Source organism: Rhamphochromis longiceps, linkage group LG22 (genome assembly GCF_057381845.1).
Source record: "Rhamphochromis longiceps isolate RC_006_pf linkage group LG22, R_longiceps_female_GT1.1, whole genome shotgun sequence".
NCBI lineage: Eukaryota > Metazoa > Chordata > Actinopteri > Cichliformes > Cichlidae > Rhamphochromis > Rhamphochromis longiceps.
In genome coordinates, this window is record NC_140577.1 from 3,040,229 (window position 1) to 3,055,058 (window position 14,830).

Genomic DNA, 14,830 nt, shown 5'->3' on the forward strand with positions numbered 1-14,830 from the left:
AGGAGGTGTGTGATCTATGCCAGAACACTCTGTAGAGGAGTGAACGCACTCCCCTCTTCATGCTACACAGAGTTGTTACAGACCTCCTAGGATGAGACATTCTTTCAATCTACAAATGATTATATACTTCTAAGCATATATGAGTAAATATTTCTAAGCATAAATGACAATCAACAATACAAAACCTAACAGTCCAGGTGAGCTGAACAAAGTTAAGATGAGCTGACCTGAGCTCCAACGGATCCTGTGAGAAGCAGTGGGAAGAGGGCAGCAGGTGTGATATTGAAATCCTTCCCAGGAGACGGAGCATGAAACTGCAGTGAGTATGGCCGAGTGCATAGACTTGGGCAAGGAGCATGAAGCATGGTAGCCTGTTAGCACCGAGGGTAAGTTGGCAAACTAGCAGTGAAGAGACGGCAACGCTGGTCTTAAATATCCTGAGTAGGTTGCTCCAGGTTGGCTCCATGTGAGGAGATGACGGCTCTGCCCAGGGGCAGACACAGGAGAACATGGTGGAAATTTACCAGCAGCTCACCCGGACTGTGACAGCTAATGAGAAGTTTAAAACTGTTTTCAGAAACAAAAATCTAATCTGATATATATATATATATATATATATATATATATATATATATATATATATATATATATATATTTTTTTTTTTTTTTTTTTTTTTCTTAATTTACAAAACTGATGAAATGGAGAAAAGCAAAATAATACTCATTAAACTATATGTGTGTTCTGTTCACATCATCGACACATTCTCAGCCTGGCTGGGGGGCTTCTTTGCCCAGCCTGGAGGCTCCCGGTGCAGACGGCTCCCTGTGATAGTGTTTCCTCACCTGGCTCATGTAAAGATTGATTGATTGATTGATTGATTGATTGATTGATTGATTGATTGATTACTACAGTGCCGTGATCTTCCTCATGCTGTGTGTGTTTTGTTAGATTCTTCCCAGTTTAGGTTTTGTGGAGTTTTCTGTTCAGCAATAAAAGCTGCCATTTTGAGTTCAGTCCTGTTTCCAGTGAGTTTGCGTTTGGGTCCAATTCCTGCCTGGACACAGCCCGATCACGACAGTTGTGAGCTGTGAGTTGTGGATCAATGAAGTAACAAATCCCTTTATTAGTGTAGAAACAACAGCAGTGTGTATGTGTGTATAAAACAATGAGAAAGGCTAATTTGATTGGGGAAAAGCATCACTGATGTGAGAACTGCAGCAAACTGACAGAAACTGTAACATTTGTTGGAGGTGGATGGTACTGGAGGAAATCATGTTGTATCATGATGTTTGAACCATATTTAATTTTGGATCACAGCCATCTGAATGGTCTCCTATAGCAACATTTTGAAATTGACATTGTCATCAGAAACTTTAATAACCAACAACATCGCAAACAAAACCAATAAAATGTTACGCTTAACTAAAAAATGTGTTTCCAATAAGTCAAACAGCATGTCTCACTCAATAGTACTTTACATACAGTGAGTATAACTGCATTCATACTAATAATATGGATGGATATTACATTTACAAGTGGTTTAGAAAACACTTTCTCCACAAAGTCTCTTGTATTCCCACTGTGAAGCTTTCAGTTAGGTCACATGATCTTCACCAGCAAGTAGAATTTACTCCAAAAAGTTATTTGAATCAATGTAACTGTAAAAATGTAAGTGTGACCCACCACTGTACATAAAGTCACTGACTAAATGCTTTCCATGAAATATTTAATGCTACAAACATGAATGAAGGAATTCAGAAAAAATATGAATTTCTTACTTCTCTACATCTTAGCAAAGAGCAACTGTTAAATGAACTTATTTCAAATATAATCAGTTAGTAGTTCTTCAGAACCCATCAGGATCTGCGTGGCGTACAGAATGTTGTAAAAACATGTAGTGAAGTCCAGACCTTTACTTTTTCACATTGTGCCTCTAAACTTGGTCAGATGATTTCCATAGAGAGGCACTTTGCATCAGCAGCACCATGCTCCAGTGCTCTGGGAGAGTTTATAGTCCTGAGAGTTGAACACTGGATGACTGACAGCTGTCCTTCATCACAACAGAAGCCACAGAAATCCTCCTCATCAAAAACATGACTTTGATCTGCGTCCTCATCTGGACTCTCCTCTGCTGCTGCTTCACAGGTAAAGTCCAGAGAATCAAACTCCTCTCCTCTATCAACATCTGTCCCTCTGAAATGAAGCCCACAAAACCATGAAGCTGCTTTATGTTGTTGTCTCTGTGTCCTCAGAGTCCAGAGGACAGATCACAGTGACTCAGCCTGGAGCAGTGAGCTCTGCTGTGGGAGCAACTGTGAGCATCAAGTGTACGACCAGTCAGGATGTTTATTATAGCTGGCCAAATTACTATTTAGCCTGGTACCAACAGAAAGATGGAGGAGTTCCTAAACTGCTCATTTACTTTGCTACCACTCGAGAATCAGGGATTCCAGCTCGTTTTACAGGCAGTGGATCAAACTCTGACTTCACTCTGACCATCAGTGGAGTCCAGGCTGAAGATGCAGCAGTTTATTACTGTCAGAGTCTTCACTATCTAAACAGTCAGTATGTGTTCACACAGTGAAAAACAGTCGTACAAAAACCTCCCTCAGTCAGACTGAACAGAAACTGAAGTGACTGCTGCAACTGGAAGATACTGCAGAGACTGATACAGTTCACTGAGGACACACACACACACACACACACACACACACACACACACACACACACACACACACACACACACACACACACACACACACACACACACTGTAGATCTCTTAAACAAATACCATCATTTTTTGCACAGCAAGGAAAAGTTGGAGAAAGTCTCGAGAAACAATCTCTCATCTTGCAAAAATCATTTTTCTGAAACGAAGCTGACAAAACCATGATGTGTACGATTATGATAAAGAAAGCTGAGCAGTGTATTGAAAAAAGCTTGGCTTTGACCTTTGAGCTCAGCTTGAAAATAGATCTGTGAAGGTTCTCAGTCATCCAGGTGCTCGTACTCTAAGGAGCCAGCAAACCTACAAAATGTCTTTGGTGCAAGACATCGTTCCCTCTCACCTACTCGAGGATGACAGTGTGGAAATAAGTGTGCAGTCAGTTATTAATACTAGTCTTCTATCTGGGTGTTGTTGGGTCTGTGTTTCCACAAGCCCCGCTGGTTTAGAGACGTATTCATCATGAAGAAAATGAGACAGTCAGCGATCGATCGATTTATTTGCAATGGAGGCCTCGTCGGTGTCTACCACAAAATGACCCCAACGACGGCCTCCGCTTGCTATTGGGAAAACAGTTCACACAATACAATAGTACCTCCCCTTGTAAACCCCCCTTGGTTACAAAGACAAGGCACTGTATGTATGTGTGTGTGTGTGTGTGTGTGTGTGTGTGTGTGTGTGTGTGTGTGTGTGTGTGTGTAAGCTGGTGCCAGGAGTCCAGCGGTCCACCTAAACAAAAGGCTCTTATACTTAAACAGATACAGAGTAGGTGTCCTCCCATACTATATAAAGAAGGTACGACCTCACTCATGACCTTAGGATGTGTGTGCATGCCAGAACACTCTGGAAGAGTCTTTGCAGACTACCAAGGATCAGACCTCTATCATTATACAATTGATACCTCTAAGCATATATGATTATATGATAGAGCCCCTTTTTATGGCCTCTATCAACCCTCATCGCCTCACTTCAGGCATGCTTCCTGTGGGGGGAATACTTATGACTCCTCTATTGTCCTTTTTATCTCTGCAGAAAACCTTTCTCGGAAAGGGTATTGGATCCAGTTGTTTTACTGCTGTTATGATCCCACCTGTTGAATCACTTTAGCAGTCTTGTAGAAGTGGTCATGATGCAAATGACAACAACAATGACACAAAGGAAGACCCTCTTCAGATTGTTAAGGTATGCTTAGCACAGTGACACAGCATTAGGTGATGTTCATAGGAAATTGCCGTCGGTCATTCCCCATCACCACCCTAGCTTCTGGTTTCTGTGCTGCTCACAGAATCATGATGCCATCATTGAACTCGACTGTGCTGTCGATTGGAGCTTGGCACGCTCCCCTCACCCTCAGATGCCCGTCTGTAGTATTTTTTCTCTCTTACTTTCTTTGCTAAATGTACCTGTATATTGTTTATATGATCTAAATATATTAACAATGAACAATTTCTTTTTGTTCTCAGATCAAATAAAACAATTCCATCTCAAATACTTTTTTTTCCACATAATGAAAGTATTTGTGTAGAAATTAAAACTCTTTGCAAGTAAATTATTGTTTTATCATATATCCTGCGTAATTTAAAATACGAAAATATTAAAACCATACTAAATATAGAAGAATGTATTAAAACTATCACAGTAAAGCTCCTGTTAAGTAAAGGTGGTATGAATAATTTGTTTTACAGAGACGAGTAAAACTTTGAGTTTCAAGTCCTTTCACTCTAATTACCACTGGAGCAAAGGTAAGGTAGAAAATTTAAATGTAATGCAGGGCTGTAGAGTGCAACCAATTTGGTCGCAAGTGCGATTAAAAATAATCTCAGGTCGCAGCGGTACGACCAACTATTCGAGTAAAATAAATAAATAAAAAAACACTCTCTGCAACTCTGAAACTCTCCCTGTGGTCAACAACCGACACACATTATGCTCCTATCGTGGTCTAAACCAATCAGAGATAATCAGGGGTGGGACCTCTCTGATTGGTCGTAGTTCAGATATTCATGTAGTCCGTCTGTATGTTTGAAAGTACAGGCAGATAGAGAGAGGTGAGTAGCTTGAATAAAGCGACATTGATTCATTAAATCCTAAATCGAGTTTTAAACATAAATATATTTTCCCAGAAACGCCGGAATCTCAGGTTAAAGATCACAAAAGTATTTTATCAACCACCAAACAGTAAATGAGAGCAGGTAAACGGATTCCACACAAAGACACACAGTGTAAACACACAGAGCGGACCCGACGCATCAGAATCAGCTTTCTCTGCTTTCTCACACGACGGCACGTAGACGGACACGCCATCGGGCTGAAAACCGACAGCTCACTGATTCTGATGCGTCGGGTCCGCGCTGTTTACGTCTTTTTTTGTGCTGATTCTGAGCTGCAGGTTTTGTCTCTCTCCAAGCAAAATTGACTGAACCAGCAGCAAAAGAAGCAACAAACTATTCACATCTGATAAACATCGTCATGAATTCCCTCTTACTTTACTGTTTTGTTTACACCAAGATAAAAATCACACTTCATGCACAGCTCTCTCTCTCACTCTCTCTCTGTACTTCAAGAACAGTTTCCCGTCTCAAATCTCTGTTTTCTGCGTTATTTCTTCACTTATTACCCACCAGTCTACCGTTGTTTGCAGCGCTGTCAGCCTCTGTCTTTTTTTTTCTTTTTTCTTTTACTTCAATGACCTCGGACAAGAAAGCCTATTTTCTGCTGTTCAATACTGAAGAAATGTAAACTTTTTAAAAATTATGCAAAATTGCAGAATATTTTTAAGATTATCTGCTATAAAAAGCCAGGCCAGGAATATCTCCTTCATGTGTTCTGTTTTTTATTCTCAGTTACTTTGACACATGGACATTGTTAGGATTGATATTTTTTATATTGTCATTTGTGCTAAAATATATAGATATATAACCATTGCCTTTATGTGTCCTAATATGGCTATCATTATGAAGAAAAAGCCAGACAGTCAAAGGGGCTTTCTTTTGTTTACATTTACATCATGTACACTTATATAAGTTGGTTGGAGTTTTGAGCCATGGGTGGACATGACTCAAAAAGGGGGGAGAAGATCATAAACAACTTGATCCAATTTCCTTTAAAAAACTTTTTCTGCAGTGACAACAGGAAAGGAGAGGAGTTGTAAATGCAGATGATTCACCAGGTGACTCGATCACCCCACAGGGTGTCTACAGTGAGAAGATTTGGGGGTTTGAAAGGGGTCATAAAGAGGAGTGTTGACCAGGCTACAGCTTTGAAGATAGCTGGAAGCCACATGGACAAACCAAAAACCAACGGATGTGTTTGAATGCCTATGTCTGCATACATTTGGATTGTAGTGCATATTCTTTTGAGAACGTTGATTCTTGTTTTTGACTGTTGACATTCATTTGTTTCCTTGCAGGATGTAGTTTCCTGTGTGTGAGATGAATGAGAAGTAGGATAATTGCTAAGCACGTTTCGTACATGTATGAACTGTGAACTTTTGCAGCAGTAAGAAGTGAATGATGTGAGGAGCTGTGTGTGAATGAAGCCTATACTGAACTGTCAAACACAAGGGTGCATAAGTGGAAATTTAAGTACAAAGTTGACAAAAAGGGGGGGACTGTTGGAGTCAAATTGTTAAATGTTGTCATTGTGTTACTTAAATGTGTAAGACTTAGTTCAAGCAGCATGGTCAAAGACATTCCTTTGTCTCTGACCACCTCTCCAGCCTGTTTGTTGGTGGGGGAGGCTGTAGTGTTTCATTATAGGGACATCCTATGTGAGGGTTCTGTTTTCTTGGTTAGTAAGCTTCCTGCTTTTATGACCCTTTTGATAAGCAGGAGGTCACACAAACGCACCACCAAACAAGCATACACACTCACATACACACAAACACACATACTCGCACACACACACACACACACACACACACACACACACACACACACACACACACACACACACACACACGCAGTGTTTTAACCCTTTGTGACCATAGGGGGGTTTTACAACGAGTGGTGTTTGTGTTCTCAGAATAAAAAGCTGCAAGGAAGGCTGTTTATTTGATGCTGGCTAGCAGACAGGTGAGGAGCGTTTAGCTCCAAGAGCCTGGTTCCAACCAGCCTGCCTTGCTAGCAAGTAAAATTGCTGTTCATCTTGCTTCCTTGTCGTTAACAGGAATAAGTTTCTAAACCAGCGGGGCCTGTGGAAGCGCAGAGCAGCGATCGCGGCGAAGCTGCTCCTCCGGCACCGATGCCAGAGGCGGCGGGATTCCTCCAGATCGCTCGCTAACACTGTGGAGCATCAGCAGTGAGTCACGGATGTTAAAAAGCGTCTGTCGCTCATACACCAACAGGGAGTGGGTTTTCCAAGCTAGCAGGGACACCACTAAGAACACAACATACAAACATTGCAGAACCGAGAGAAAGACGGCGTGCCATAACACCCGGTGCCATCTCTGCATTCTTATGGCCAAAGAGTGCCAAAGCACTTTAAGCACAAGAACAAGATTGTTAGTTAATCATTTACAAATCAATATTGTCTGTATGGACAGCAATTTCCCCCCAAAAAAGGGCACATGTAAAACCGCGGTGTTAAGCGATGCGGTTGAAAAAGTGGCGCACCAGTGCAACCAAGGCAAAAAGTTATTCTAGAGCCCTGTAATGTTAAAGACAATTAGAACATGAAGCCACTGCTTAGCTTAACTGAAAACAATTCTGGGATTTGTTTTTTGAACTTTAGCATCACAGTTGAACAAATGAAAGACCAGGAGAATAACAAAGTGAAAGATGAAACATCGACCAAATCATTTTAACAATGTTCAAGTTTGAAAATATACAGCTTAATAAAAACAGGATGACTTTATTTGCACAACAAGATCATGTGAGTTGCTAAGAAGGTTCGTTTTTGGTATAGAGGAGTTTATTTGTTTTGGATGTGAGCAATGCCAAAACAAGAAAACAGGTCCTTATGTTCCCCAATCTTCCCAAACAGAAAATGAAAAGTAAACCAAAGACGAGTTTCTAAGCAATGCTCTTAACCAGGAAACAAGTGTTTCAACAAAAATGGCCTTTCACTCCTTAACTGCTGCAATGTTTACATTTTACTGTTTGACTATTTACACTGCACAAGTTTACTCTCACAAATTAAACCCTTTTTGGGTGAAAGAAAGATGGAGGACCTGTACTAGTGTGTGTGTGTGTGTGTGTGTGTGTGTGTGTGTGTGTGTGTGTGTGTGTGTGTGTGTGTGTGTGTGTGTGTGTGTGTGTGTATGTGTGTGTGTGTGTCCTCAGTGAACTGTATCAGTCTCTGCAGTATCTTCCAGCTGCAGCAGTCACTTCAGTTTCTGTTCAGTCTGACTGAGGGAGGTTTTTGTACGACTGTTTTTCACTGTGTGCTCACCCACAGACTGTTAGGATAGTGCCAACACATACAGTAATAAACTGCTGCATCTTCAGCCTGGACTCCACTGATGGTCAGAGTGAAGTCAGAGTTTGATCCACTGCCTGTAAAACGATCTGGAATCCCTGAATATCGAGTGCTAGCAAGGTAAATGAGCGGTTTAGGAACTCCTCCATCTTTCTGTTGGTACCAAGCTAAATTGTTGTTGTTATAAACATCCTGACTGGTCGTACACTTGATGCTCACAGATCCTCCCACAGCAGAGCTCACTGCTCCAGGCTGAGTCACTGTGATCTGTCCTCTGGACTCTGAGGACACAGAGACAAAAACATAAAGCAGCTTCATGGTTTTGTGGGCTTCATTTCAGAGGGACAGATGTTGATAGAGGAGAGGAGTTTGATTCTCTGGACTTTACCTGTGAAGCAGCAGCAGAGGAGAGTCCAGATGAGGACGCAGATCAAAGTCATGTTTTTGATGAGGAGGATTTCTGTGGCTTCTGTTGTGATGAAGGACAGCTGTCAGTCATCCAGTGTTCAACTCTCAGGACTATAAACTCTCCCAGAGCACTGGAGCATGGTGCTGCTGATGCAAAGTGCCTCTCTATGGAAATGAACTGACTGACGCCAGCACGACTCGTTTAAAAAGAGTTTTTCACAGCATATTTGGAATGTGACTCAACTGAACACTGTAGATTCATATACAGGTAACAAATAAAGAAAAACTCGACCCCTACAATGAAGTGATGTGAAAGCTGTGTAAATTTGAGCAGATGTGTTAGAGCTCACGTTTATCCTCCAGTATCATCACCATCATTGACACTGAATGTGGGGACATAATCAAAATCGTAATTATAAAACTTTTAAATAAAAAAACTGGAGAATCTGTACCAAAGAGCACTGAAGCTTTTATATTCGGTGTTAACTCAACAATGTAAACAAACACTTTTTCAGTTTTCGCTCCTTTGTTGTGACATATCTCACTTTGTCACTGCAGAATAATGTCATGGAAATATAATCAACAAAGTCTGCAGACACGATGAGCCAACACCTTTTTAATTCCCAAGCAGTTGAGGGAGGGAGGACATTCAGTGGGGCACTGATGCGTGTCTCTAAAGATGAATAGCAGCCCTCTTTAAATACAGTCAAACAGAAGGCATTTCCACAGCTGTTGTCACACCCTTGACCCCTCCAAGAGAGGGAGAGAGTTTACAACTTTATCTCCTCTTCCAGTGTCACATAGAGACTGCTCCTTGCCTCTTCCCCACATCCTCAAAGACCTGATTAACAAAAGACTTCACCACCTGTTGAATTCTCCCCCTCTGGGTGTCACCAACTTTCTCACGATGCCTGACTTTGTGCAATAGAGTTAAAGCTGAATGCTTCCCCACATGTGAACCTTGAAGTGACCCAAAAGTGATATTACTAAAACATGTGACAAATTCATAAAATAAAAGAAATTTCCAGCACATTCCCACTCTTTGGATTACTCTGCTAATCACATCAATTCAGATTACAATTACTTTGTTGAAATAAATGGATTACACGTCTTCTCCTGTTTCATATGTTAGGCTGTGCACTCTCTATGGTAATTCCATGCTGATTGAAACTCAAAGAAAACATTAAGAGGCTCTAATGTCTGTGTCTCAATCTTGCGGCCCATGTCATCTCTACTTGCTGCCAGCATTATGACGTGAAGAAATATTTAAAAATATTTAAAAATTATTATTCAAAAAATGATTTAATATGAAGGCAACAGGCAGAGTGTTACAGGCATCGCCCTAAAGAATGCAGCCTGATGGGCAGTGTAGTCCGTGCTGCAGGGAGAATGGACTGCTGTACCTGTTATGTGTCTGTGAGCGCGAAGAGGGAGAAAAAGTACGAGCTGTCATCGAGCAGAAACGGGAGCTGGAAGCATGTAAATATAATAATAACCACAGCAGCCAAACAGAGAGCCTGACGAGCCCAGCTGGAAGTAAGCTGTTACTGGACACTGTGTTCGTGTTTTCCTCCGAAACAATAAGTTCTGCTGGAGCAGCCTTTCAACCCCTCTCTCTGTCTCTTACAAACTTGACCCAGGCAACAAAGTAAAGCTAGTTTTCAGCTACGAGCCGACACGAACCCGACGGATTAGCCAGAGGTCCCTTTACTACGGTTCGGAGCCGCGGACCTGTTTTATATATGCGTTTGCAGATCACTGCAAAAAGTGCAGCCTTACCTAATGTCCACCTACTGTTACTCATTTAAATTAAGATGTAAAAATCGAGTTGTTATTGGTACGGCAAGTAGCCTTCAGTAACAGTAATAAATCAAACAGCAATAGTACATTCATGTAGTTGTAAAAAGCATGATCATATATTAAGTAATCCAAAGTATTCAGAATACGTTACAAAATACATTTTGGGGCATGTAATCTGTAATCTGTAGTGGAATACATTTTAAAAGTAACCTTCCCAACACTGCAGACACTACATCACAAAACAGAAAGTGACCTGTTCAGGGCATGAAACCGAAGTCTTTCCAGCCTCACAGGTTGTCCTGTTATAAAAATATCAAATTAAAACAGAGATGAATGATTCTGCGCTGTGGGCATGTTTAACTTTTGCATCCTGTGGTCAGCATCATGCATCAATGTGAATCACTGCAAGTTTTTTTGTACTGAGTTTTACAAAACTCTAAAATAGGTTTTGCAAATTGTACCTTTCCTCTGATTTTTTTTAATGTCTTTCATTTTTGACGCCGTGTTCAAATGTGCAGGTTCTTTTTTGGGGAAAACTTTTCTATTCTGTCCTGTTGCTTACGCGGTTCTTTGATTTGCTGACAGGTAAGTTTCTAAAACCTCTTTCAGGGTGAAGATTCTCTGAAACTCTGTTCATGTGTTTGAGTAGACAAGTACAACATTTCTTTTCTTCTTCTTTTTTAAGTGAACAAGAGGAAATCAGATTTTGTCTTACAAGGATGGATGTCTGTGCCTTTATCTTCAGACATTGTTTGCATGTTTTGTTGGCATTTGGCAACACTTGGGGTTATATCACAAAGTACTGCTCTGGTTTGATCATGAAACATTTTCTTGCCTTTCTCAGTCAATGAACATGTTTTTGTAAAAGATTGCAGAAAATACCCAAATTTAAAAATCCCACACATCCATCAATGTCTGGATGTGTCCTAAAACACAAGAAAGAAAACATTTTCATAAACTGACTGATTAACTGATAAACAGCATCGACTATTTGATCCACCTACTTGTTGTTTTCAGTCAGATCATTTCCATAGAGAGGCACTTTGCATCAGCAGCACCATGCTCCAGTGCTCTGGGAGAGTTTATAGTCCTGAGAGTTGAACACTGGATGACTGACAGCTGTCCTTCATCACAACAGAAGCCACAGAAATCCTCCTCATCAAAAACATGACTTTGATCTGCGTCCTCATCTGGACTCTCCTCTGCTGCTGCTTCACAGGTAAAGTCCAGAGAATCAAACTCCTCTCCTCTATCAACATCTGTCCCTCTGAAATGAAGCCCACAAAACCATGAAGCTGCTTTATGTTTTTGTCTCTGTGTCCTCAGAGTCCAGAGGACAGATCACAGTGACTCAGCCTGGAGCAGTGAGCTCTGCTGTGGGAGCAACTGTGAGCATCAAGTGTACGACCAGTCAGGATGTTTATGTTTCTGGCAACAACCACTATTTATCCTGGTACCAACAGAAAGATGGAGGAGTTCCTAAACGTCTCATTTACTATGCTAGTACTCGAGAATCAGGGATTCCAGCTCGTTTTACAGGCAGTGGATCAAACTCTGACTTCACTCTGACCATCAGTGGAGTCCAGGCTGAAGATGCAGCAGTTTATTACTGTCAGAGTGCTCACTGGCTGAACAGTCAGTGGGTGTTCACACAGTGAAAAACAGTCGTACAAAAACCTCCCTCAGTCAGACTGAACAGAAACTGAAGTGACTGCTGCAGCTGGAAGATACTGCAGAGACTGATACAGTTCACTGAGGACACACACACACACACACACACACACACACACACACACACACACACACACACACACACACACACACACACCTCGTGAAAGTAGACTCAGCTATACAGACAGAAAAACACTCTCTTAATCAAAATCCAAGGAACAGGCCGATGTGTTGAGTTGGATGATTTAATAAGGAAAAAGTGTGAAACTGTTGACAAAACCAGAAATAAACCAATAAAGATGTTGCATCAATATACAATATAACAAACACACCAGTAAGTCACATATTCAAAAATATGAGCACAATATTTATCTGCTTAGTGAGTGCCCGAATAAAACATCAAATGAAATCACGCTCATGATCAAAATGTTAAAGAAACCACATGGCATATGAGCTAGCTTAACCTTACTAGCTTAGGTTATACATGCATTCAAATTAAATTCAAACTACAAACTATATCACACCTTCACAACAAATAATAATGCACACAAGTCGTCTCAGTGATAACAAACAATATTACTTACAGATGATGCCGTTTATAAACTTGTGATGGCATGGATGTCAACAGATTAACAGAGGTGGAACTGCCTCTGGCTAATTAAATCTTACAGAGTAAAAATACACAAAAACAACCACTAGAGGGCAAACTGCAGGACAGAAAATACCTACCGCCTGCATGAATCATTTACATTCTTCATTAATAAACTATGATAGAGCACACATACAACTTAGACGCACTTGAAGAACACACAAATAAAAAGACATCACTTTAAATATCTGACTAAAAGTCACCGTCATCCTTTGAGGTCTCAATGTAAAATCAACGAGCTTTGGTCTTAGCAAAAAAATGTAAACGGACTCATAAAAGGTAAAAATGTAGCACAATAGTCACTGCTCTTGCTTGTCATCGTTTCACAACAGTTCCTACTGTACCAGCTTAAGTGCTACTGTACTATCCTATAACAATGACACAATACTTTATAATAACTACACAGTTTTAATCATCATCCCTTTTTAAAATCAGACTTGTTTCTCTCCACTCGATATCATAAATTATTTAATTATTCACTGCTCACTAAGAGTAAATCAGCCTTTTATGTTGAGGACAGCTGCAGCTGACTGACTCTGTGTGTTTGCATATGTGTCCTGCCTCTCTGCTCACAGCTGTTAAGAGGCCAGTGTTGATCAGTGGCTGTCCAGGCCTTTCAGAGCCACTCACACACCAGCAGCACAATGATGATGTCACTGACTCTACTGCTGGCCACCCTGGGGCTCCTTGTTCAGGGTGAGACTCTCTGTGAAAACTTTGCTTCAGCATGCAGCCAGGTTCACCACAATGATGTTCTGCTCTGATGGAGAAACTCTGAAACCAGCAGCACTGACCTTCTTCCATCTGTTCTCCATGTTAGAGAAATGATCCTCGAATGTTTGGATGTTGATCATCTCGATAACTTTTCTCCACTTTTTCATGTTTTCAGGTTCATCAGGAGAACAAGTCCTGACTCAGACTCCTACAGCTCAGTCTGTTGTTCCAGGACAGACTGTCTCTGTCAGATGTAAAGCCAGTTCAAGTGTTGGCTCATGCCTCCACTGGTACCTTCAAAAGGATGGAGAATCTCCCAAACTCTTAATTTATTATGCTACCAGCCGTCAGTCTGGAGTTTCTGATCGTTTCAGTGGAAGTGGATCTGGGACTGACTACACTCTGACTATCAGCAGAGTTCAGGCTGAAGATGCAGGAGTTTATTACTGTCAGCAGTGTAGCAGCTGGCCGCTCACACAGTGATACAACGCCGTACAAAAACCTCACACAGCTGGAGAGGAACTGAGAAAAAAGATCATCTGAACTGACAGCTGCTCAGAAACACACATTATTTTATCTGTATAAAATAGTTTTATATTTTTTTTATAAATACATGTTATAAATGTTAATATCATCATTTTGTGAATGTTTTTATTATTTTTTATTTTTAAGCAAGAAGTTATTTATCCTATAAATAGAATTTTATTGCTACAATTAATTATCTGTAAAACAGAGAATATCGATACGAGCAACGATTGAAAGCAATCAATTAAATATTTTATCTTTGGATTATGAAAGCTCGAATCAATTTTCTCAAACCCAAAAGACCAATGACTAATTTATCCTGCTTTAAGTTCTACAGAAACACAAATATTTATGATTACCATGTAATCGTCTTTTTTATAAATATTTCTTCACGTCATTATGCGGGCCACAAGTAGAGGTGAAATGGTCTGTGAGATTGAGACACAGAAATTACAGCCTCTTGATGTGTGTTTTGTTTGTGTTTCCACCCGCCTGGAATTACCAAAAATAGAGAGGGCACAGCCTAACATATGAAACAGGAAAAGACTGACGTGTAAACCCTTTATTCCAACAAAGTAACTGTATTCTGAATGCCACCTTTTAAACGGTAACTGTAACGGAATACAGTTACTCATATTTTGTATTTTAGATACGTAACGGCGGTACATGTATTCTGTTACTCCCCAACACTGGTCTGCAGGGAGCCTCAGGGTGCTGCTCCAGCTGTAGTGGCCATCATTCTGCAGCGCCCCGGGGCTCCTGCTCTCCTCCCAGCTGATGCTGCCACTTCCATCCACCTTCCAGGACAGCCTCCAGTCTGAGGGGAAGCCCTTGTTGGCCACACACATGACTGTAGCCTTCCCCTGCTGCAGCTCCTCACTAATGGTGTCTCTGTTATGGGTCAAAAACTTTCACATTTCA